Source organism: Polypterus senegalus, chromosome 15 (assembly GCF_016835505.1).
Source record: "Polypterus senegalus isolate Bchr_013 chromosome 15, ASM1683550v1, whole genome shotgun sequence".
In the NCBI taxonomy this organism is placed as follows: domain Eukaryota; kingdom Metazoa; phylum Chordata; class Cladistia; order Polypteriformes; family Polypteridae; genus Polypterus; species Polypterus senegalus.
The window spans coordinates 47,821,907-47,845,846 of record NC_053168.1 but is presented as its reverse complement, the minus strand read 5'-3'; the positions used below and the strand labels follow the sequence as shown (position 1 = coordinate 47,845,846).

General features: G+C 39.8%; 1 protein-coding gene across 1 annotated transcript in view; it reads right to left on the bottom strand.

Annotated features, from left to right (window-relative positions):
* Positions 1-23,940, bottom strand: part of cpvl (carboxypeptidase vitellogenic like) — a 134,088-nt gene that overhangs the window by 26,377 nt on the left and 83,771 nt on the right. The gene's annotated exons all lie outside the window — the stretch shown is intronic.

Below are 23,940 nucleotides of genomic sequence, written 5' to 3'. Positions count from 1 at the left end.
CAGGCACTCCAGGGGATAAAAAAAATGTAGGTTTTCGGGAGATGTTATGAATGGGCACTTTAATGTTCACATTCCCTACACTTACATGCCTGATGTACACATGGAGCGCACAAAAATTGAGGATAAAAGTCGGTCACCTTAAAAGGCGGGTGAGCCTAGCAATAATATGATATTTGTAACGTCTAATATGTCTTATTTTCTCTTATTTTGTCTAATATATTGGGTAATATGAGTGTAATGGTGACTAAAGTGTGTTATTTCATGTCTAGAGGGCTCTAATAATGTTAAAAAACGTATTTAGAAGGTCGTAAACAGGTTTTCTATACTCTAACTGCAAAAATATTCGATTTATAAATAAAGAATCCTACTTTGCGAAAATTAATTTATCACGGTAGAGTCTGGAACGGATTAACCGTGATAAACGAGGGTTCACTGTTTATAAGATATCCCCTGAAAATAAGCCCTAGTGCATCTTTTGGAGCAAAAACTAATGTAAGACCCTGTCTTATGTTTGGCGAAACATGGTATGTAGGATAAAATTAGGGTTAGGGACAAACGATGAAAAGAATTTATGATAGAATTTAATGTAATGTAGTCTCAAATCCCTTATTATATATTATATGAACTGTCTGGTAAAAGGAAAGATGTAACACTTGTAATTAAAGATACATCCCCAAAATCCTATGATGTTCCTCAAAGGCCTTTCTCACCAGAAGACATAGCTGAGTCAGCCTTGTAAGTATCCATAGCTTAGGAAGCAGTTTGGCAGTGGAATCTCACTGATATAAAGTGTTGAAGACAAAGCCCAGATTCACCTCACATCTGCTGAGGTATCATATTCAGCTCAAACCAGACAGATCTTAAAAATGTTACACTTTTTGTAGTTTCTTGTGCTTTTGTGCTAAAACTACAAGAAAAATTACCAAGATTTACTACTTCTCCTTGAATAAATGTTATCCAATTTATTCCCAGTTATGAATATTCTATGTATTTTTGAAAACACATAAATCAATCAGAACACAGGAATAGCAATCTTAACATAAATCTCTGATTTTTACAGAGATACTGTATTAATTGTATTTAGTCAGTAGGATATGTATAAAATAATGAAAGCATACAACTGTAAATGTACTTAAACAACATTTTTTAAATATATTTTTCTTTTTACATTCAAATATATATATATATATTTTTTTAACAAACAAAATTTGTCAGTTGATATTTATTTATACAAGAGACTATTGACTGTGAGACATTATAAAGGCATATGGTCATTGGCATTAGGGAGCCCCAGTAGCGTTTCTTGACACACAACTGTTGAATCATTAGTTTGTTATAAGTACTCAATGACAGTTTGGCAGAGAGATGTGAAACATTGTTCATTTTGGCTGTTAGTTTTGTCTTCATTTTTTTCCCTTTGCTACTACCTCCAGCGGGTCAACAGTGTGTCAGAAAAACTAAGCCTGCCTTCTTAATTAGCTTGTTGATTTGGTTGCCCTCTCATTAACTGCCATTACCAGTCCAGCACACTACAGCTTCCTAAGAACAAAAAAATTAGGAGTGGTCTCCCCTAGACTTTTTCATATACTCAGATATAGGGATGGATATTTGAGGAGTAAACTGCAAGACAATGATTATATTTTATGTTTTGTACATTAAAGAACCATCAGCAACAAATCAAATCTATACTAATAAAGTATAGTATGAGTGCTGCCCATATAAGGCCGTCCGTCAGTGGCAATCCAATAGAAACACTCTGCCAGTAAATATTCGCGGGTGAAAGACTGTGCTTATGCAAACGAAGATGAGATGGTCAGGGTGGTGTTTGGCACAAACTCAGCAAACCTGTTAAAGAAACTTTTAAGTGCCGGGTCTTAGCTAACATTAAATAAAGCAGTGGACATTGCACAAGATAGAACAAGCACAGCTGAGAACCTTCGATGCATGTACTCCGAGCAGCTCATGTGAACTTACTGTGAATGCAGTACACAGAGAACAAGGAAGAGCTCCAAATAGCGCTGAACAAAAAACACATACACAATTGAGAAGGCAGCAAAAGAGTATGAAGCGAGTGGCGCATACAAGCATATTCATAAGTGCAGCTACTGTGGAAAAAGTCAATGTCCAGCTAAAGGAAGACAGTGTAAAAAAAAAACCCGTGCATGCAGTGTGTGATGTCTCAAATAAAGAGGAAGACAAGCTGTTTATTGATGCAGTAAGAAAAGAATCGATGAATGAAACCTGTTACCCTTTACAACGGTTGACAAACACGGAATGTAACTTGAACACAACACATCCTCCAAATACAAACCTGATTGAAAGAAATAATGATAATCAAATCCTTGATGACAGCAACACTCATAACAGTCACAAAACAATTACATTGACAATCATGTTACGTTATTTTTAAAATGTTCCCTTTTTTTTCATAACTTCTGTAACACACTACTTCTCCGCTGCGAAGCACGGGTATTTTGCTATATATATATATATATAAATACACATCCCGATCTGCATACTGTCAAATAAACAAACCACACGCCGTGGCGCAACGCAAGATGTCCGAGGTAGGTTCGATTCCCGAGAGGGGGTGTAGTGAGTGTGTATGCCTGATGAGCCCAGAATTTGGGCAAAAACACGTGTCGCGTACTCTTTGCATTATTTGAGAGTAAAACTATATATATATATATATATATATATATATATATATATATATATATATATATATATATATATATATATATACACGCACACATACACATACATATATATACAAAGTATATACACACACACACACACACACATATAAATATATATATATATACCAGCAAAATACCCGCCTTTGCAGCAGAGAAGTAGTGTGTTAAAGAAGTTATGAAAAAGAAAAGGAAACATTTTAAAAAGAACGTAACATGATTGTCAATGTAATTGTTTTGTCACTGTTATGATTGTTGCTGTCATATATATATATATATATATATATACACACACACCACACACATATACACATACATATATATACAGTGGGTACAGAAAGTATTCAGACCCCCTTCAATTTTTCACTCTTTGTTATATTGCAGCCATTTGCTAAAATCATTTAAATTAATTTTTTTCCTTATTAATGTACACACAGCACCCCATATTGACAGACAAAAAAAAGAATTTTTGAAATTGTTGCAGATTTATTAAAAAGAAAAACTGAAATATCACATGGTCCTAAGTATTCAGACCCTTTGCTCAGTATTTAGTAGAAGCACCCTTTTGAGCTAATATAGCCATGAGTTTTCTTGGGAAAAATGCAACAAGTTTTTCACACCTGGATTTGGGGATCCTCTGCCATTCCTCCTTGCAGATCCTCTCCAGTTCTGTCAGGTTGGATGGTAAACGTTGGTGGACAGCCATTTTTAAGTCTCTCCAGAGATGCTCAATTGGGTTTAAGTCAGGGCTCTGGCTGGGCCATTCAAGAACAGTCACAGAGTTGTTGTGACGCCACTCCTTCGTTATTTTAGCTGTGTGCTTAGGGTCATTGTCTTGTTGGAAGGTAAACCTTCGGCCCAGTCTGAGGTCCTTAGCACTCTGGAGAAGGTTTTTATCCAGGATATCCCTGTACTTGGCCGCATTCATCTTTCCCTCGATTGCAACCAGTCGTCCTGTCCCTGCAGCTGAAAACACCCCCACAGCATGATGCTGCCACCGCCATGCTTCACTGTGGGGACTGTATTGGACAAGTGATGAGCAGTGCCTGGTTGTCTCCACACATACCGCTTAGAATTAAGGCCAAAAAGTTCTATCTTGGTCTCATCAGACCAGAGAATCTTATTTCTCACCATCTAAGAGTCCTTCAGGTGTCTTTTAGCAAACTCCATGCGGGCTGTCATGAGTCTTGCCTCTCCTCAGTGTGTGGAGACAACCAGTAACTGCTCATCACTTGTCCAATACAGTACAACTGAGGGAAAATATACCAATAACTATTTGTTAAGGATCTCTTTGTATAGCACGTTGTCAGTTCAGCACTCCGGTTGTAATATGACCAAGCTGTGCGAGCTTACTCTTGGCCAGTTTCGCCTATTCCTCTTTGCAGCACCTCAAGCTCCATCAGGTTGGATTGGAAGCGTCAGTGCACAGCCATTTTAAGATCTCTTCAGAGATGTTCAATCCGATTCAAGTCTGAGCTCTGGCTGGGTTACTCAAGGACATTCATAGAGTTGTCCTGAAGCCACTCCTTTGAAATCTTGGCTGTGTGCTTAGGATCGTTGTCCTGCTGAAAGATGAACTGTCGCCACATTCTGAGGTCAAGAGCGCTCTAGAGCAGGTTTTCATCCAGGATGTCTCTGTACATTGCTGCAGTCATCTTTCCCTTTATCCTGACTAGTCTCCCAGTTCCTGCCGCTGAAAAACATCCCCACAGCATGCTTAACTGTAGGGATGGTATTGGTCTGGTGATGAGCGGTGACTGGTTTCCTCTAAATGTTATGCCTGACATTCACACCAAAGAGTTCAATCTTTGTCTCATCAGACCAGAGAATTTTGTTTCTCATTGTCTGAGAGTCCTTCAGGTGTCTTTTGGCAAACTCAAGATGGGCTGCCATGTGCCTTTTACTAAGGAGTGGCTTCCGTCTGGATTGCTGCAGAGATGGTTGTCCTTCTGGAAGGTTCTCCTCTCTCCACAGAGGACCTCTGGAGCGCTGACAGAGTGACCATCGGGTTCTTGGTCACCTCCCTGACTAAGGCCCTTCTCCCCCGATCGCTTAGTTTAGATGGCTGGCCAGCTCTAGGAAGAGTCCTGGTAGCTTCGAACTTCTTCCACTTATGGATGATGGAGGCCATTGTGCTTATTGGGACCGTCAAAGCAGCAGACATTTTTCTGTAACCTTCCCCAGATTTGTGCCTTGAGACAGTCCTGTCTCGGAGGTCTACAGACAATTCCTTTGACTTCATGCTTGGTTTGTGCTCTGACATGAACTGTCAACTCTGGGACCTTATATAGACAGGTGTGTGCCTTTCCAAATCATGTCCAATTAACTGAATTTACCACAGGTGGACTCCAATTAAGCTGCAGAAACATCTCAAGGATAATCAGTGGAAACAGAATGCAACTGAGCTCAATTTTGAGCTTCATGGCAAAGGCTGTGAATACTTATGTACATGTGCTTTCTCAATTTTTTTATAATATATATTTTATATATTTTTTTAATTTGCATTCTCAAGTAAACCTTTTTCAAATTGTTATTATGGGGTGTTGTGTGTAGAATTCTGAGGAAAAAAATGAATTTAATCCATTTTGGAATAAGGCTGTAACATAATAAAATATGGAAAAAGTGATGCGATGTGAATACTTTCCAGATACACTGTATATATATACACTGTGTGCACAATTATTAGGCAAGTGAGTATTTTGACCATATCATCATTTTTAATGCGTATATTCCAACTCCAAGCTGTATTAACTTGAATGCTTATTGGATTTAAGCACGTCAGGTGATGTGTATTTGTGTAATGAGGGAGGGTGTGGCCTAAGGAGATCAACACCCTATATCAAGGTGTGCAGAATTATTAGGCAGCTAGTTTTCCTCAGGCAAAATGGGCCAAAAAAGAGATTTAACTGACTCTGAAAAGTCAAAAATTGTAAAAAGTCTTTCAGAGGGATACAGCACTTTTGGAATTGCTAAGATATTGGTGTGTGATCACAGAACCATCAAACATTTTGTTGCAAATAGTCAACAGGGTCGCAAGAAACGTGTTGAGAACAAAAGACGCAAATTAGCTGCCAAAGATTTGAGAAGAATCAAACGTGAAGCTACCAGGAACCCATTATCCTCCAGTACTTTCATATTCCAGAGCTGCAACCTACCTGGAGTGCCCAGAAGTACAAGGTGTTCAGTGCTCAAAGACATGGCCAAGGTAAGGAGGGCTGAAACCCAACCACCACTGAACAAGAAACATAAGTTGAAACGTCAAAACTGGGCCAAGAAATATCTGAAGACAGATTTTTTTCAAAGGTTTTATGGACCGATGAGATGAGAGTGACTCTTGATGGACCAGATGGATGGACCTGTGGATCAGTAATGGGCACAGAGCTCCACTCCAACGTGGAGGTGGGGTACTGGTATGAGCTGGTATTTTTAAAGATGAGCTAGTTGGACCTTTTGCATTGAAGATGAACTCAAAATCAACTCCCAAACCTACTGCCAGTTTTTCAAGACACTTTCTTCAAACAGTGATACAGGAAAAGACCATGATTTTTATGCAGGCCAATGCTCCATCACTTGCATCGAAGTTCTCCACTGCGTGGCCAGCCAGTAAAGGCCTTAAAGATGAAGGAATAATGACATGGCCCCTTCCTCATCTGACCTAAACCCTATCGAGAACTTGTGGGCACTTCTTAAACGCTAGATTTACGGGGGAGAAAAACAATACACCTCTCTGAAGAGTGTCTGGGAGGCTGTAGTCACTGCTCCACAAAAAGCTGATCGTCAACAGATCAAAAACTGACAGACTCCATGAATGGAAAGGCTTATGACTGTTATTGGAAAGAAGGGTGGCTATATTGGTCATTGATTGATTGATTTATTTTTTTTGAAATGTCAGAGATGTTTATTTGTAAATTTTGAGGTGTTTGTTTATTATTCTCACTATAACAGATGAAAATAAACAAGTGAGATGGGAAAATTTTCATTTTCCTTTAGTTGCATAATAAATCTGCACACTAATAGTTGCCTAATAATTGTGCACATATGTATTCCCCTGATGATGTTCACACTCACATTTCCGTTGTGAAACATTCAGGTTTCAGGTTTATTAACATTTTGGATTGAATGATAGCACTGTGTTTGTTCCATATTAAAATTAATCCTCAAAAATACAACTTGCCTAATAATTGTGCACACAGTGTATTATTTATATATATATATATATATATACACACACACACATATCTACATATATTCACACATACAGTGGTGTGAAAAACTATTTGCCCCCTTCCTGATTTCTTATTCTTTTGCATGTTTGTCACACAAAATGTTTCTGATCATCAAACACATTTAACCATTAGTCAGATATAACACAAGTAAACACAAAATGCAGTTTTTAAACGATGGTTTTATTATTTAGGAGAAAAAATCCAAACCTACATGGCCCTGTGTGAAAAAGTTATTGCCCCCTTGTTAAAAAATAACCTAACTGTGGTGTATCACACTTGAGTTCAATTTCTGTAGCCACCCCCAGGCCTGATTACTGCCACACCTGTTTCAATCAAGAAATCACTTAAATAGGAGCTGCCTGACACAGAGAAGTAGACCAAAAGCACCTCAAAAGCTAGACAGCATGCCAAGATCCAAAGAAATTCAGGAACAAATGAGAACAGAAGTAATTGAGATCTATCAGTCTGGTAAAGGTTATAAAGCCATTTCTAAAGCTTTGGGACTCCAGCGAACCACAGTGAGAGCCATTATCCACAAATGGCAAAAACATGGAACAGTGGTGAACCTTCCCAGGAGTGGCCGGCCGACCAAAATTACCCCAAGAGCGCAGAGACGACTCATCCGAGAGGTCACAAAAGACCCCAGGACAACGTCTAAAGAACTGCAGGCCTCACTTGCCTCAATTAAGGTCAGTGTTCACGACTCCACCATAAGAAAGAGACTGGGCAAAAACGGCCTGCATGGCAGATTTCCAAGACGCAAACCACTGTTAAGCAAAAGAACATTAGGGCTCGTCTCAATTTTGCTAAGAAACATCTCAATGATTGCCAAGACTTTTGGGAAAATACCTTGTGGACTGATGAGACAAATGTTGAACTTTTGGAAGGCAAATGTCCGTTACATCTGGCGTAAAAGGAACACAGCATTTCAGAAAAAGAACATCATACCAACAGTAAAATATGGTGGTGGTAGTGTGATGGTCTGGGGTTGTTTTGCTGCTTCAGGACCTGGAAGGCTTGCTGTGATAGATGGAACCATGAATTCTACTGTCTACCAAAAAATCCTGAAGGAGAATGTCCGGCCATCTGTTCGTCAACTCAAGCTGAAGCGATCTTGGGTGCTGCAACAGGACAATGACCCAGAACACACCAGCAAATCCACCTCTGAATGGCTGAAGAAAAACAAAATGATGAGTGGCCTAGTCAAAGTCCTGACCTGAATCCAATTGAGATGCTATGGCATGACCTTAAAAAGGCGGTTCATGCTAGAAAACCCTCAAATAAAGCTGAATTACAACAATTCTGCAAAGATGAGTGGGCCAAAATTCCTCCAGAGCGCTGTAAAAGACTCATTGCAAGTTATCGCAAACGCTTGATTGCAGTTATTGCTGCTAAGGGTGGCCCAACCAGTTATTAGGTTCAGGGGCAATTACTTTTCACACAGGGCCATGTAGGTTTGGATTTTTTCTCCCTAAATAATAAAAACCATAATTTAAAAACTGCATTTTGTGTTTACTTGTGTTATATTTGACTAATGGTTGAATGTGTTTGATGATCAGAAACATTTTGTGTGACAAACATGCAAAAGAATAAGAAATCAGGAAGGGGGCAAATAGTTTTTCACACCACTGTACATATACACAAACACATATATATACACTCACCTAAAGGATTATTAGGAACACCATACTAATACGGTGTTTGACCCCCTTTCGCCTTCAGAACTGCCTTAATTCTACGTGGCATTGATTCAACAAGGTGCTGAAAGCATTCTTTAGAAATGTTGGCTCATATTGATAGGATAGCATCTTGCAGTTGATGGAGATTTGTGGGATGCACATCCAGGGCATGAAGCTCCCGTTCCACCACATCCCAAAGATGCTCTATTGGGTTGAGATATGGTGACTGTGGGGGCCATTTTAGTACAGTGAACTCATTGTCATGTTCAAGAAACCAATTTGAAATGATTCGAGCTTTGTGACATGGTGCATTATCCTGCTGGAAGTAGCCATCAGAGGATGGGTACATGGTGGTCATGAAGGGATGGACATGGTCAGAAACAATGCTCAGGTAGCCCATGGCATTTAAAGGATGCCCAATTGGCACTAAGGGGCCTAAAGTGTGCCAAGAAAACATCCCCCACACCATTACACCACCACCACCAGCCTGCACAGTGGTAACAAGGCATGATGGATCCATGTTCTCATTCTGTTTACGCCAAATTCTGACTCTACCATTTGAATGTCTCAACCGAAATTAAGACTCATCCGACCAGGCAACATTTTTCCAGTCTTCAACTGTCCAATTTTGGTGAACTCGTGCAAATTGTAGCCTCTTTTTCCTATTTGTAGTGGAGATGAGTGGTACCCGGTGGGGTCTTCTGCTGTTGTAGCCCATCCGCCTCAAGGTTGTGCGTGTTGTGGCTTCACAAATGCTTTGCTGCATACCTCGGTTGTAACGAGTGGTTATTTCAGTCAAAGTTGCTCTTCTATCAGCTTGAATCAGTCGCCCATTCTCCTCTGACCTCTAGCATCAACAAGGCATTTTCGCCCACAGGACTGCTGCATACTGGATGTTTTTCCCTTTTCACACCATTCTTTGTAAATCCTAGAAATGGCTGTGCGTGAAAATCCCAGTAACTGAGCAGATTGTGAAATACTCAGACCGGCCCGTCTGGCACCAACAACCATGCCACGCTCAAAATTGCTTAAATCACCTTTCTTTCCCATTCTGACATTCAGTTTGGAGTTCAGAAGATTGTCTTGAGCAGGACCACACCCCTAAATGCATTGAAGCAACTGCCATGTGATTGGTTGAATAGATAATTGCATTAATGAGAAATTGAACAGGTGTTCCTAATAATCCTTTAGGTGAGTGTATATATATATATATATATATATATATATTACACCCTTTGGGGTGCGAGCAGCTGTTGCTGGGTGTGCCAGAATCCATCGAGGAAGAAAACAGAAAAACATTATTTGTACAAATTCTTAATTATTCTTCCATTCCTAAATAATTAAATGGGCAGGCTCTTTCGTATCAGTGCAATACGCTACTTGTTAAAACGGATGACTTCTGCTCTTACATGCACGTAGTGATGCGTGGGCATTATGAACTATCGTATCTGTTCAAGTTCTATTTAAATTTTAAATATAAGTAATTTTTATTTAGCCGACAGAAATATTGTTGGTAGGAATGTAAGTTAAATGTAGTCATCATTGCATAAATTTTTCTTCACCATAGAAATGTATTTACGTATCATCTGGTCCATTGGCGGACCGTGCATCTCACACCTAGGCCTGCAGTAGTGCTCCATCTGAATCAACCCACCCCTCAAAAACTAATTTATGGTTATAAAAACCATCTTAATATGCAGAAATACAGTATAAAGAGCCACTGCATCGCAGATACAATCGCAACATTTCACTCATCAAAAATTCGGAATATTTCTAAACAAAATCCATCCTCCTCTCTTTCCTAAAAAATAGTTCAATCACTCTGTCGTACGGATTATCCGTGCGCCTCAGTTCCATCAAAAAGTCCCTTTCTATCCCCGTCGAAGCTAATGCTGAAAATTGAACCTGCGGCTTCTATCCAATCAATGGGTCTGAATATGGTGATGTCGCCGTACACCTGCTACAGGGCCTTACTGACACCAACTCAAAATCTGATTGGTTGAAGCAACAGATTAATCGACATTTATTCTGTGTTAGAGTGCCTGCACAACGGATTGTAAAGTCCTCTCTGCCTGGCAACAAATGATGGCTGAAATGTGATTGGTTAAATGCTTTAATACGAAAATACATGCCTGGAAGCAGCACAACCATCGGAAAAGATATGAAAGGAAGCAGATAGACTATTTGGAATTATTTAAGAAGTATTCATGGACAAAATATAATTAACATCAGTTTGTGATTCAGATATTTTTACTTATGAATATACTAAGCACAGTCCTTCGCCCACGAATATTTACCTTATATGGGCAGGCACTCAATTACGTGGGAGGCGTGATGACGTGACACACAACTCCACCTCCCACGGCCATCGAGCTGCAGTCTATTACAGTATATGGACGAAAAAATAGGTTCCAGTTATGACCATTACGCGTACAATTTTGAAATGAAACCTGCCCAACTTTTGTAAGTAAGATGTAAGGAATGAGCCTGCCAAATTTCAGCCTTCTACCTACACGGGAAGTTGGAGAATTAGTGATGAGTGAGTCAGTCAGTCAGTCAGTGAGGGCTTTGCCTTTTATTAGTATAGATATATATGTTGTGAACGCTGGCCCCGGCACAGACAGACGGACAGCATATTCTTGCCCAACACACTGTTTATTGACACACTATTTACAATATAAAAGTCCTAGTGCACACTCACACGACCCCAGTGCCTCTGCACCGATTTCCCCAAAGTCCAGGCCCACAGTCTCTTGTGCCTTCCTGGCCGCCTCCCGTCCTCACTCTCCAGTTCCGTCTCCTTCCTCCCGACTTCCACACCTGACTGGAGGGAGGCGGCCCCTTAAATAAGGCTCCCGGATGAGCCCCAGGTGTTCCGCCCTTAGCCACGCCCAAGCGTGGCGGAAGTGTCGGCTGTCTTTCTGGCAGCTCTCCGGGTGCCACACAAAGTCCTCCCCCCGGCACTTCCTGGTGTGGCGGAAGTGTCGGGCTCCCGGGATAATTAGGCACTGGGGCGCCGCCTGGCGGTAGCCACGGGTCCCTGCAGGGCTGGGCTTCCATGCCCTGTACCCGAGGCCCCTGCCTAACCAGGACGGACGCCCCACTCTGTCTGGAGGAGGCACTCGCCCTCCTCCGGTCCTCAAGCGCCCGGCGGGCTCCAGCCCCAGCCGCGGACCGTCGGGATAAACCGGCATCGGGCGCCGCCTGGCGGTGACCACGGGCCCCTACAGGGCTGGGCTTCCATGCCCTGTACCCGTGGTCCCCAACAGAACCAGGACGGACGCCCTGCGGTGTGGAGGAGGCACAAGCCCTCCTCTCGTCCTCCAAGCGTCCCGGCGGGCTCCAGCTCCGGCCGGCGACTGTATGGGATCAACGGCATCGGGCGCCGCCTGGCGGTAACCACGGCCCCTACAGGGTAGGGCCTTCCATGCCCTCAACCCGTGGCTCCCAACAAAACCAGGACGGACGCCCCTCGCGGTCTGGAGGAGGCACAAGCCCTCCTCACGTCCTCCTGGGCGTCCCGGCTGGGGGCCACAGTGTGTATATGTATATATGTAGATATGTATGTATACTGTATGTATATATATATATATATATGTTTATATGTGTGTGTGTGTGTATATATATATATATATATATATATATATATATATATATGACAGCAACACTCAACAGTGACAAAACAATTACACTGACAATCATGTTACGTTATTTTTAAAATGTTTCCTTTTCTTTTCATTACTTCTTTAACACACTAATTCTCCGCTGCGAAGCGCGGGTATTTTGCTAGTTAATAATATATTGAATAATTATTATATAAGTAAAGATGAATAACTTGGACTCTGCAGCTCCATGAATTAAAGGTAAAGTACCAGTTCCAGTTTACGGAAGTCTCCCAAAAGTTGATAGAAATCTGTTTTGTACCCAATAGTTGTATGCACATGCACACACACACACACACACACACACACACACACACACAGACACAGACATAATTACAAAAATGGTGTTTTCGGGCTCAGGGAGATCTAAAACATTGAGATTCATCAAAATCTCAAAATAGAATTTTTGGATGATTACAATATTTTCCCTGTACTTCATACACGAGAAAGTAAAAAGAGATGGCTCAGCCCTTTCTTATATAGTTCATCTGTGTTACTAGTCCGGTCCATTAATGTGAACCCCAATTATTATCAGTGTAGCACCTCCATATCCACTCCCTGAAAAGTGACCAGGCATATAGCCCTTTGACATGGTGTAAGTCAATAACCTGTTCTTTGGTTTTGCCAAAATTAAGTTGTAGATAGTTCTTTCTGCACCAGGAAACAAAGTTCTCCACATGATATCTTTACTCAGCTCCCTCATCAGTACACTACATTAGATAAGTTTTGCAAGTGACATGACCTGGAATTACATTTATAGTCCAAGGTGTACAGAGTAAACAGAAAAGGATACAGGACTCTTCCTTGTGGTGCTCTAGTGTTGCTGACATCCACTTCAGAGACACATTCCTTGAGTCTCACAAACTGTGGTATGCCTGATAGATGGTCCATTACCCAGGACAGCACAGGCTTTTATATACTTGTATATCTCTGGGCTTACCCTTTAATTGGGATAACTGAATAGTACTTAAGTGGCCTGAGGAGGGCACTCATGCAGTTACAAAACCCAAAAGAGCATCAACAAAAACAGAAGCAGTAGGAAAAGACTTTATTAAAAGTTAAAAGTACTAATGCAGAAGAGCAAAGTACCTTAAAGGCAACAAGTACAAAAATTACAGCTATTACAGCTGTGAGATGTCACGCTGGCCTTGCAAAACATCATGGAGCACTGGGCAAAAAATGGTTGTTTAAGCCACAAGGCGAATTGCAAATTTAGAAGAAAACCTTTGTTAAACGAGGTCACAGGTGAATACAGAATATTCACTGAAGAAAAAAAAACAACACCTTTGGCAACACTATTCTAAACTATTCTAGAATATAGATGTTTACTTGTTCCCTTTGCTACTATGCACGATAAAATACAATAGGTTTGAACATTACACAGATACTTATTACACAGCTTCTCCATAATCTTTCAGGTAGGACATGGAATATCTATTATGGCAACACCCTCACAATATGTTAAGAATTTATGTTGTAAAAGTATTAATTGTTCACACCTGTAAAGATAAAGTGAACTCCCCGGAAATTGAGATGTTAGATGCCCTGGTTATAGAAAATGTAACTTAGTTCAGTCTTTAAGATCAGTGGTATGACTGGCCTATGTATGGGTTTATGAGTGTGAGTGCTAAGATCTAATCCAATTTTTAGTTAGTTAAGTGTATTATTCATTTACACAATAATTTTTCAGTTTCTATCTAATGGGCGTGGTAAGATCCTGTTACTATGGGCTTAATTCCATCATTTGTATTTGGGGGGATTTAAATGGTCACGTTGATTTACACATAGCCCATTTGTGGTTATGTGACACCACCCCACACAAGGCAACCATGATGTACACAGACCTACTATATTTAACCATTTGAATTTTAAACAAAGTCAAACACAAAATGGGTATTCTGATTTATTATGCTTCAATCTGGTGGTACGGTGATTAGCACTGTTGTCGCATAGATCCAGATATCCTTCGATTCAAATCATGTGTCTGGTCATTAGCTATACATATTCTCCCAATATCTGTGAGGTTTTCTTTCTGCCAAGTATTCAGTTTTTCCTCCCATATTCTAAAGACCATGCTTGTTAAGTTAATTAAATTGGTAAGGCCCTGCACGAGTGTGAGTGGGCCTCACAGTAGACTGGCACCCTTTTCAAATTTGTTTCTTGCCGTACCTAATGCTGCCAGAAAAGGCTCCATTAACAGTTGACACTGCTTTGGATTATGTGCTTTTTAGAGTGTTATGTATTGACTTATTGAACACAATACATTAAAAAGATTTTGAAAATGTTTTTAAAGTAATTTTCTCTCTTTAGAATTACTATTTTTATTATAATTACATTATTTTAAAGTTAATACATGAACCATAAACAGTTTAAAGATGCAGGAAATAAGCAGCAACTTTCATCTTAAAGACAAGCTAGACACAATTTTGACGGGTAACTGTAGTTAAGCTTCAAATTTCACTTTATCTAGATTAAAGAGAAAATCACTGCAAGCTGTATTCCAAGAACACATGTGGCTGAAGTTTTACAAGCTGTTGAGCAAAATTTAACAGTGACTGCAACTACAAATGTCAAAATGTCACCTAATTTGGGAATTCTCTTCCTTATGTCACGAAACAAATCTATGTAAACTGATTTAGTTCTCAGTTAATCAGAAATCTTTGATCTAATTGATTTTAAAACTCTAAATGATGTAAAAAAAAATTAATGATATAAAATACATTAAAAATAATGCACTTTATATCCATTTTATGACAAAATAACTTGAATACTGTAAATGTAACTAAACATTACAAAGAAAAAAACACCACATATCTCATTCTTATTTCATTGTACAGTATTACGAAAATTACTATCTTAATCTTTTTTGTCAGTTAATCTAATAATAATGTGTTTTAAAAGGCCTTAGTGAGATGATAAAAAGCAGTTGTACTATATTTTTGTAATCCTTACATATAACTTTTTCTGTTTATTAAAAAAATATATATGTGTATATCTATGTTTTGGCGAGCGGCTGGGGCGGTACCCAGCCGGGACACCTGGAAGGACCGGGAGAGGGACTAGACCTCCTCCGGACCATGAGAGGGTAGCCGCCCTGGTTTGTATGGGTGCCACGGGAATGGAGCATGGAAACTCAACCCTATAGGGGTCCGTGGTCACCGCCAGGGGGCACCTGGACACCTGAGAAGCCTTGGACGTCAGCACTTCCGCCACAGCCACACCCGAAGGCGCTGGCAGAAGGAAAACCAGGGACATTCGGAGTGCTTCCGGGTGCTCAAGCGGCACTTCCGCCACACCAGGAAGTGCCGGAGGAAGCTTGTCAGGGGGCACCTGAAGCATGTCCAGATGGATTTAAAAGGGGCCGCCTCCCTCCATTCGTTAGCTGGATTCGAGTGAAAGAGGATGAAGCTCAAAGGAGAGGAGTGGAGGCAGTGATGGACGGCTGGACATTGAGAGGCCGGGATTGAGGGTGTGTGGTGAAGGGGTATTGTAAATATTGTAAATATGAATAAACGTGTGTGTTGTTGTAAACCATCGGTGTCTGCCTGTCTGTGTCAAGGCTGGTCTCCACAATGTATATAAAATGACAAGCGTTGTGTCTGTTCGTCACGCAATTACTCACAAAGAACTTCAGCTAAAACCCTGCTCTTGGTCTTAACCTAAAGCTCATGACGAGATACACACTGGTGAAGCAAAAAAATGTAGCTAAGCTGCCGCCTCCAGAAAGTTATCATGGTTTGTGTCTTTCCTTTGGTAAACAGAGTAATTGATCAAGAATGTGACAAAGACGACAAGATAAAAGAACAGCAGCAACATCTGCTGAGCATGAGAGAAATTGCAGAAGCCAGTTACATGATAAGAAAATGAATGACAGTTGCCGTCTCCACTAATCATCAAGCATACGCTGTGTGGCACTCTGCCAGTTCCTGCAAACTGCTCGGGCTAGATCCTTGAACATGGGATGACCAAAGGTCCACCAGTTTCCTAGTATAAATATGCAAGATGAAAAAATGGGAGTAACTTCGTAAAGGGTGATGAGAGCTGAAAAACCAGGCTATAAATTCCTTTGAAATGTATACCACTTTATGTGGATACATGAATCAGTTAGTCTTTTCTTAAAATGTGATTATTTTTAATAATCAGAAGTTGGCAAAATTGATTATGAACACTTTTATTTTAAATTGTTTTGACTCGAGTGTAGTTTTTGTCTACATCAGGGGTTCTCAACGTCGGTCCTGGGGACCCCCTGTCGCTGCAGGTTTTTGTTCCAACCAGCTTCTGTTTTTAATTGAACTCCTGGGCTAATTAAGTGAACTTATATTTCTCAAGTTCTGTGTTTAAGGAACAATATATTAATTAGAAAACTAAGTTTGCTAAAAAAAAAAAATCTATCGAAATGTACCAAGCAGTTATATAGGAATAATGTATTTTTTTCTTTTTAACAGTATTTTCATTTTGATTTTCATTCTACTTTTCTAGGTTTTCTTCTAATTGTTTAATTAATCCATTATTTACTAATCAGTGGGTCTGACTCTAAAGTAGCTGCAGCCTTTGATTATTCAGTGTTGTTTGCCTGGGTGTCTGCTCTGCTCGTTTTAAGTTGTCATAATTCAGTCAATGTACAGGTAGGTGGTATAACCTGCTTGGCATTGCTGCCTGTCGCACCTCCTCCGGTGCCCATGGGTCAGCTGCAGGGTCTTCAGCTAGGAACCACCATTCACCAACGTTTCGCTCCTTTAATCGCTAGAACGTCTCCTGGTGGCGGAGCAGTGACAGGGACGTCTACCTGTCAGCCCCTGCAGCTGTTATTGGGGTTATTTGTTCTTTCCCCAGCTCCTGTCCTTTCTCCTCAACCAGAGCCAAAAGCTGCCTTTCTCTGCCTCTTCTGCCAGATCTTTAATGGCCTTTCTTAGATTCCTTCCAGTCACCCCTGCATCCCTCAGGAGGCATGTGGTTGACAGCCCCACATACCCTCGGCATCCCACCTCCACTGGGTAGATGGTGGTCTTCCAGCCGGCCTCCCTGCACTCCTCAGCCAGCTCGGAGTACTTAAGATACAATGAAGGGGGAAAAACTGCACAGAGAAAGTGCAAAGTATAAAGAAATCAACAAAAGAGAGTTAAGCATTTAAATTTAGAGCAAAAGCAGAAATATTTATAAATGTCTTATAAATGTAAAAATCATGCTGCTATGGTTTTCTGAATGTCGAATAAAAGAAAAAAAAAATACCAGCTAATTAAATGAGATGAGTGCTATAAGGTGCTGTCACTGATTAGGAATCTGGTCGGAACAAAAACCTGCAGCCACAGGGGGTCCCCAGGACAATCGTTGAGAAACCCCTGGTCTACATCTTATGGCTTTTAATATGTGTGGGATTCTGTAACAATTCAGTTTTCCCTTGGAACTAATTAATTGTCCCTCCATTTAAAAACACAAGCTTGCTCATTTGTATTGACTACAGAACTGAACAGTGTAGTGCTTTATTATCTGTCTATTCAAATCTTTCTTTTGCTACCCTGCAGTTAGTTCAACACAGCTATAAAATATTGCTGTAGACCTGCAGTATTTGTGTCTCTATATTCGCTTCTAGTTAACCTTATGAGACAATTTTAAAAATTCTCCTTTTAATTACTAGAATAGATGAAGAACATGCCAGGCTTCCAAGCGAGGCTCTACATAGGAAAAGATAGGCTCTGCATTCAGAACTAAACCTCTTGACAACTAAAGAAACTGAACAACTAATTTATAAATCCAGACATCATTACTGTGAACACGGAGAGAAAGCTAATAAGCTTTAAGCTCAACAAATTCACAAGCAAGAAGTCCGCAACGCAATCCCTGTAATCACCAACACGAACGGAGACAAAATCATCGACCACAGAAATATAATGCACACATTTAGAGACTACTATAAATCCTTATATTCTACTGAGTTTAAAGAAGACAACACACAATCTAATGCATTTCTGGATGCATTACAGATACCACAAATAGACACTTTTAGTGCGGAGGAACTCGATAAACCTCTGGCGTTATCAGAATTACTAGATGCTATAAAGTCACTTCAAGGCGGGAAAGCAGCAGGGCCTGATGGCTACCCTGCAGAATTTTATAAGAAATTCTCCGCTCAGCTAGCTCCCCTCCTGTTAGCAACATTTACAGAAGCCAGAGACAATCAAACTCTTCCTCAAACTTTTTGCCAAGCATTAATCACAGTTTTTCCTAAACAAAATAAGGACTTATTACAATGTCCATCATAGAGACCAATTTCGCTTTTGAATAATGATGTTAAAATACTCTCAAAAATCATAGCTAGAAGGATGGAGAAAGTGCTCCCTTCGGTAATATCACAAGATCAAAGTGGATTTATCAAGGGTCGACACTTACCTTCAAATCTTTATCACAAGATCAAAGTGGATTTATCAAGGGTCGACACTTACCTTCAAATCTTCGACGCCTATTTAATGTAATATACTCACCAACTATGTCAAACACCCCACAAATATTATCACTGGATGCAGAAAAAGCATTTGACATGATTGAATGGAAATATCTTTTTACTGCATTAGAGAAATTTGGGTTTGGCCCGAACATTTGTGCATGGATCAAACTACTGTATACCAATCCAGAAGCTTCATTTAGTATAAACAACATTTGTTCAGACTACTTTAAACTAGAATGTGGTACCAGACAAGGATGCCCCTTGTCACTGCTGCTGTTTGCAATCGCCATTGAACCACTGGCGGTTCACTGTCGAAATGCTGATCAGATAAAGGGGATTATCAAAGAGGGACTGGAACAGAAAATTTCTCTCTATGCAGATGATATGGTGCTGTATATATCAGACCCCCAAAATTCTGTGCCTGCAGTCTTAACACCATTACTAGAATTTCAAAAGGTCTCTGGTCTTTCCAGGGAATTCCCAAGCATATAATATTAGATTAGACACCCTACCTTTTATCATTGCAGAACAGTTTAAATACCTCGGGGTAAACATCACAAGTAAACATAATACTCTTTATCAACAAAATTTCGTCGTCTGCATGGAAAAAATTAAGCAAGGCTTGCATAGATGGTCAACCCTCCATCTCACTCTAGCTGGAAGAATTAACACTGTTAAGATGAATATTCTTCCTAAGCTCCTTTTTTATTTCAAAACATTCCAATATACATCAATAAATCATTTTTTTCAGCAATTAGATTCAGCAATAACCTAATTTATTTGGAACTCAAAACATCCACGTATCCACAGAGCGACCCTACAAAGACAAAAGGCAGAAGGTGGCATGGTTCTACCTAACGTCCAGTTTTATTACTGGGCAGCAAACATACAAGCTATAAAAACCTGGACACAAACAGATGAACATACACAGGCCTGGTCCGCAATAGAACAAAAATCCTGCAGTACTTCTTTATATTCCCTGCTCTGTGCCCCAATAAATGCAAGTTATCAGCAGTATACTAATAACCCAATTGTGCTTCACTCACTCAGAATATGGAACCAATTTAGGAAGCATTTTAAGGTGGGGAATCTTTTATCAGTGGCACCTCTGCAAGAGAACCACCTCTTTCAACCTTCGCAAACATATGCAGTTTTTAATATCTGGAAAAAATTTGGGATTAACTTGCTTAGAGATCTTTATATAGACAACATATTTGCATCCTATGAACAATTACAATCTAAATTTAACATTCCAGCTACACATTTCTTTCACTATCTTCAAATTAGGAACTTTGTTAAACAGAACCTGCCCGATTTTCCTCATCTTGCACCCTCGTCCACGCTGGAAAAAATATTGCTCAATTTCAAGGACTCAGACACCATCTCTGCAATATATAAAATTATTTTACAGTCCCTCTCTTTCAAAGATCCAAGAGGACACTGGGAAAAAGATCTCTCAATTAATATATCAGAAAAGGAGTGAAAAATAGCAATACAGAGAATTCACTCAAGCTCCATATACGCAAAGCATACAATTATTCAACTCAAAATTATATATCGAGCACATCTGTCTCGCCTTAAACTCTCCAAAATGTTTCCAGGGCAAGATCCAACCTGCGAACGCTGCAATCAAGTCCCAGCCTCACTGGGTCACATGTTTTTTCGGCCTGCACCAAATTAACGTCATTCTGGACCAAAATTTTTAATTACGTTTCAGACAGCCTTGGTGTCACAATCGCTCCTAATCCACTAACAGCTGTGTTTGCCGTTCTTCCAGATGGGTTTAAAGTGGAGAAGGACAAACAAACTGTGACTGCATTCACTACACTTTTGGCACGCAGACTTATTTTGCTAAACTGGAAGAATCCTAACTCTCCTCTTTTAAGTCAGTGAGAAACCGATGTTTTATACTGTTTGAAATTGGAAAAAATCAAATACTCAGTTAGAGGTTCTGTACAGGTTTATTTTTAAAACATGGCAGGATCTAATCAGTAATATTTTAGAATAAGCTCTTAAAGCACAGAGGAAGCAATTATTTCTGTATTTCTTTTTCTTCTCCATTCATTTCTATTGGCTTATCAAACTCACCAATTTAGGTATGTTTACAAGCCTTAAGTTTTACTCGTTGGCCTTGCTCTCTCTCTTTCTAAGGGGTGGGGGTCGATTTGTTCTCAATCCTACTTTTTGTAAAAATTGATTGATTTGTATGGAATGATTGCAATAAAATTAATAAAATTTCAAAAAAAAAAAATTCTCCTTTTAACATGTAAAATTTGAATGTCTTTCTCTTTCAAGTTAAAAAACTCATTTAACTCAGTACTACAGCATATACATTGTGATTACAAGATGCACACCTTATAATTCCAAGTATAAATACAGGAAAGTAACGTGAAAGAAGTGGTGGCTCTGCATTAAGGGCAACTGGGACACCACCCTCCTTTTCCTAGAAGTTGTGCAAAAAAAATACATAGTAAACTTCTACCAATAATACTATCCATCCATCCATCCTCTTCTGCTTATCCGAGGTCGGGTCACGGGGGCAGCAGCTTAAGCAGAGAGGCCCAGACTTCCCTCTCCCCGGCCACTTCTTCCACCTCTTCCGGGAGAATCCCAAGGCGTTCCCAGGCCAGCCGGGAGACATAGTCCCTCCAGCGTGTCCTGGGTCTTCCCCGGGGCCTCCTCCCGGTTGGACGTGCCCGGAACACCTCACCAGGGAGGCGTCCTGATCAGATGCCCAAGCCACCTCATCTGACTCTTCTCGAGGCGGAGGAGCAGCGGCTCTACTCTGAGCCCCTCCCGGATGACTGAGCTTCTCACCCTATCTTTAAGTTATCTTTTTTAAAAAAACCAATAATACTACATATTGTTAAAATGCAGAAGCAAACTAATTTTCATCATCATGATCATTTCATCCTAATTTTATATAAGATGCTCAATGCAATTTCTTATCTAGAAAACTATTTCCTTTTGAGAATGTTTACTTTTCTTTGTGCCTGGCATTTCTAACTAGTTTTTTAGTTGCTTTGGTAGGCCATGCGACCCTGTAATGTTCTAGGCATATCTTTGTGCATGCATGCAAACATGTATCCTGTACCTTTCAGATCTGCTTTTGGGGTTGAAGAACAGAGCCCTTTTAAGCAACACATTGATTGATTTTTTTTTTCTAATGCAATTTATAGTGCAAATGAACTTGCACATATTGTAGTTTTTGCAGTAGTAATCATAATTTCATCTTGGGGACAAATAAAGTGCTATGTATCTACCTATCTAGGTACTTATCCATCAACGTGAATCTAGTTGATTAGTTATGTACAATATGACTCGCCACTTTGCCCAATAAATAAAAATTTTGAGTAGTTGCATCGCTAGTGTTTGTAACAGAATACATTGTTTAACAGAGTATCTCTCCCTTGCTCCCTCACATAAGGTTTACTGGAGGCTGTTTCCTTCCTTGACTGCCCTCCAACATCACTACAACTGCTGTAATCCTCCATGACTCCTTCCATGCAGTTCTAATGATCTTTTTCTTGCAGTGTCCACTGTCTCTACCTTTATGCTGCCTCACACTGCTCACTTGGGTTCAAAGGCTACACTATCTGCACTCATGCTCACCTACTCAACGAGCCAATCCAAGTCTCCAAAGACAGCCACTTACTCAGGCCTGATTATAATAATCAACCAGAAGATCATTAACAATCTGACATGCTCTACCTATTAATGAGATTATCCATGATTTCATATCATTTACTAATGGCTGAAGGTGCATTTTGAGTAGTTCTTACTTGTTCATAATGATTGTGCAGCTGCGAGGTTAATTTTCCCTAGAATCAATGCAGATTCAAGCTTTATATATCCCTCTTTAGTTATCAGTAAGCCTCCTTTTAAAATATTTATACATAACCATAAATTTTAATTATTAGTATGATAAGCTTTTAGAGAAACTATAAAAAAAATTATTTGAGTTCATAGTTATTTATATAATTATATTGTACCCATTATATGTTGTTTTTGAGCTTGGCCTGTCTCTTTTTTATAATACACTGTTTCATGCACTTTTCTTGAATGGCACTTTGTTTAATTTTAAACACGTATTTGTAATGTGTGTAGTGCTCTAAGCTCTTAAGTTGAAAATTATATTTTAATGATCTTTGCATTTCAGCCTTGAGTTTATTCTGTTTACAATTACTGCACAAAATATTAACTTCACTAGCTAAATTATCTTGCTCGTTTGAAGGCTAATTTTACAATGCTTAAACAATAAAAAGTTATAACAAAAAGCAGATGTAGTGTAGTTTAAAATCTTGTGTGAAAGAACTTCTCCAAGCATATTCCACTGTGATTGGATGTAGAGCAAATATTTATAAGTTTTACAAACATTTAAAAGTGCACCTTTAGCCTGGATTTTACTGATGCAAACATACAGCATACATTTTTAATCTTATTTATTTAAAGGGCAGAGAGGCATATCAAAATCCATCCATCCATTATCTAATTATATATCCTAACTACCCAGGGGTCTGCTGGAGCCAATCCCAGCCAACATAGGGCACAAGGCAGGAAACAAACCCTGGGTAGGGCACTAGCCCACCGCAGGGTGGCGCAACACACACACACACACACACACACACACACACACTCACACACCAAGCACACTCTAAGGACAATTTAGAATCACCAATACACCTAACCTGCATGTCTTTGGACTGTGGAAGGAAACCGAAGACCCCAGAGGAAACCCACACAGACATGGGTAGAACATGCAAACTCGATGCAGGGAGGACCCGGGAAGAGAACCCGGGTCTCCTAACAGCAAGGCAGCAACGCTACCCACTGCACCACCATGCCACCCCATATTAAAATCAAATTATAATAAAAGAAAAAGAATGAAAATAATTAAACATTGAAACAAGTTTATAAATAGATAAATACAGATGCAATTTTACCAGGAGGTTCAATGGATCTGACAGAGAAGTACCTATTGTGTTAAGGTAGAAAAGCTCATCTCTAAGGACTGGTCTGTGATAATTATTAAACCAGGAACTGGAGCACAGAAGAACAACATAAAAGAACAGTCAGAATAATAGGATGAAGTCAAAACCAGGAAGGAAAAAATACCCAAAATCTAAGTTATAACATAATTGCTGCAAAATATTCTGATTGCCTTAAATATCTTTCCCTATACACATACCAAGATTCTCAAGGTTTTATAAGGTTCTGTTTAGAATTTTGGATGCT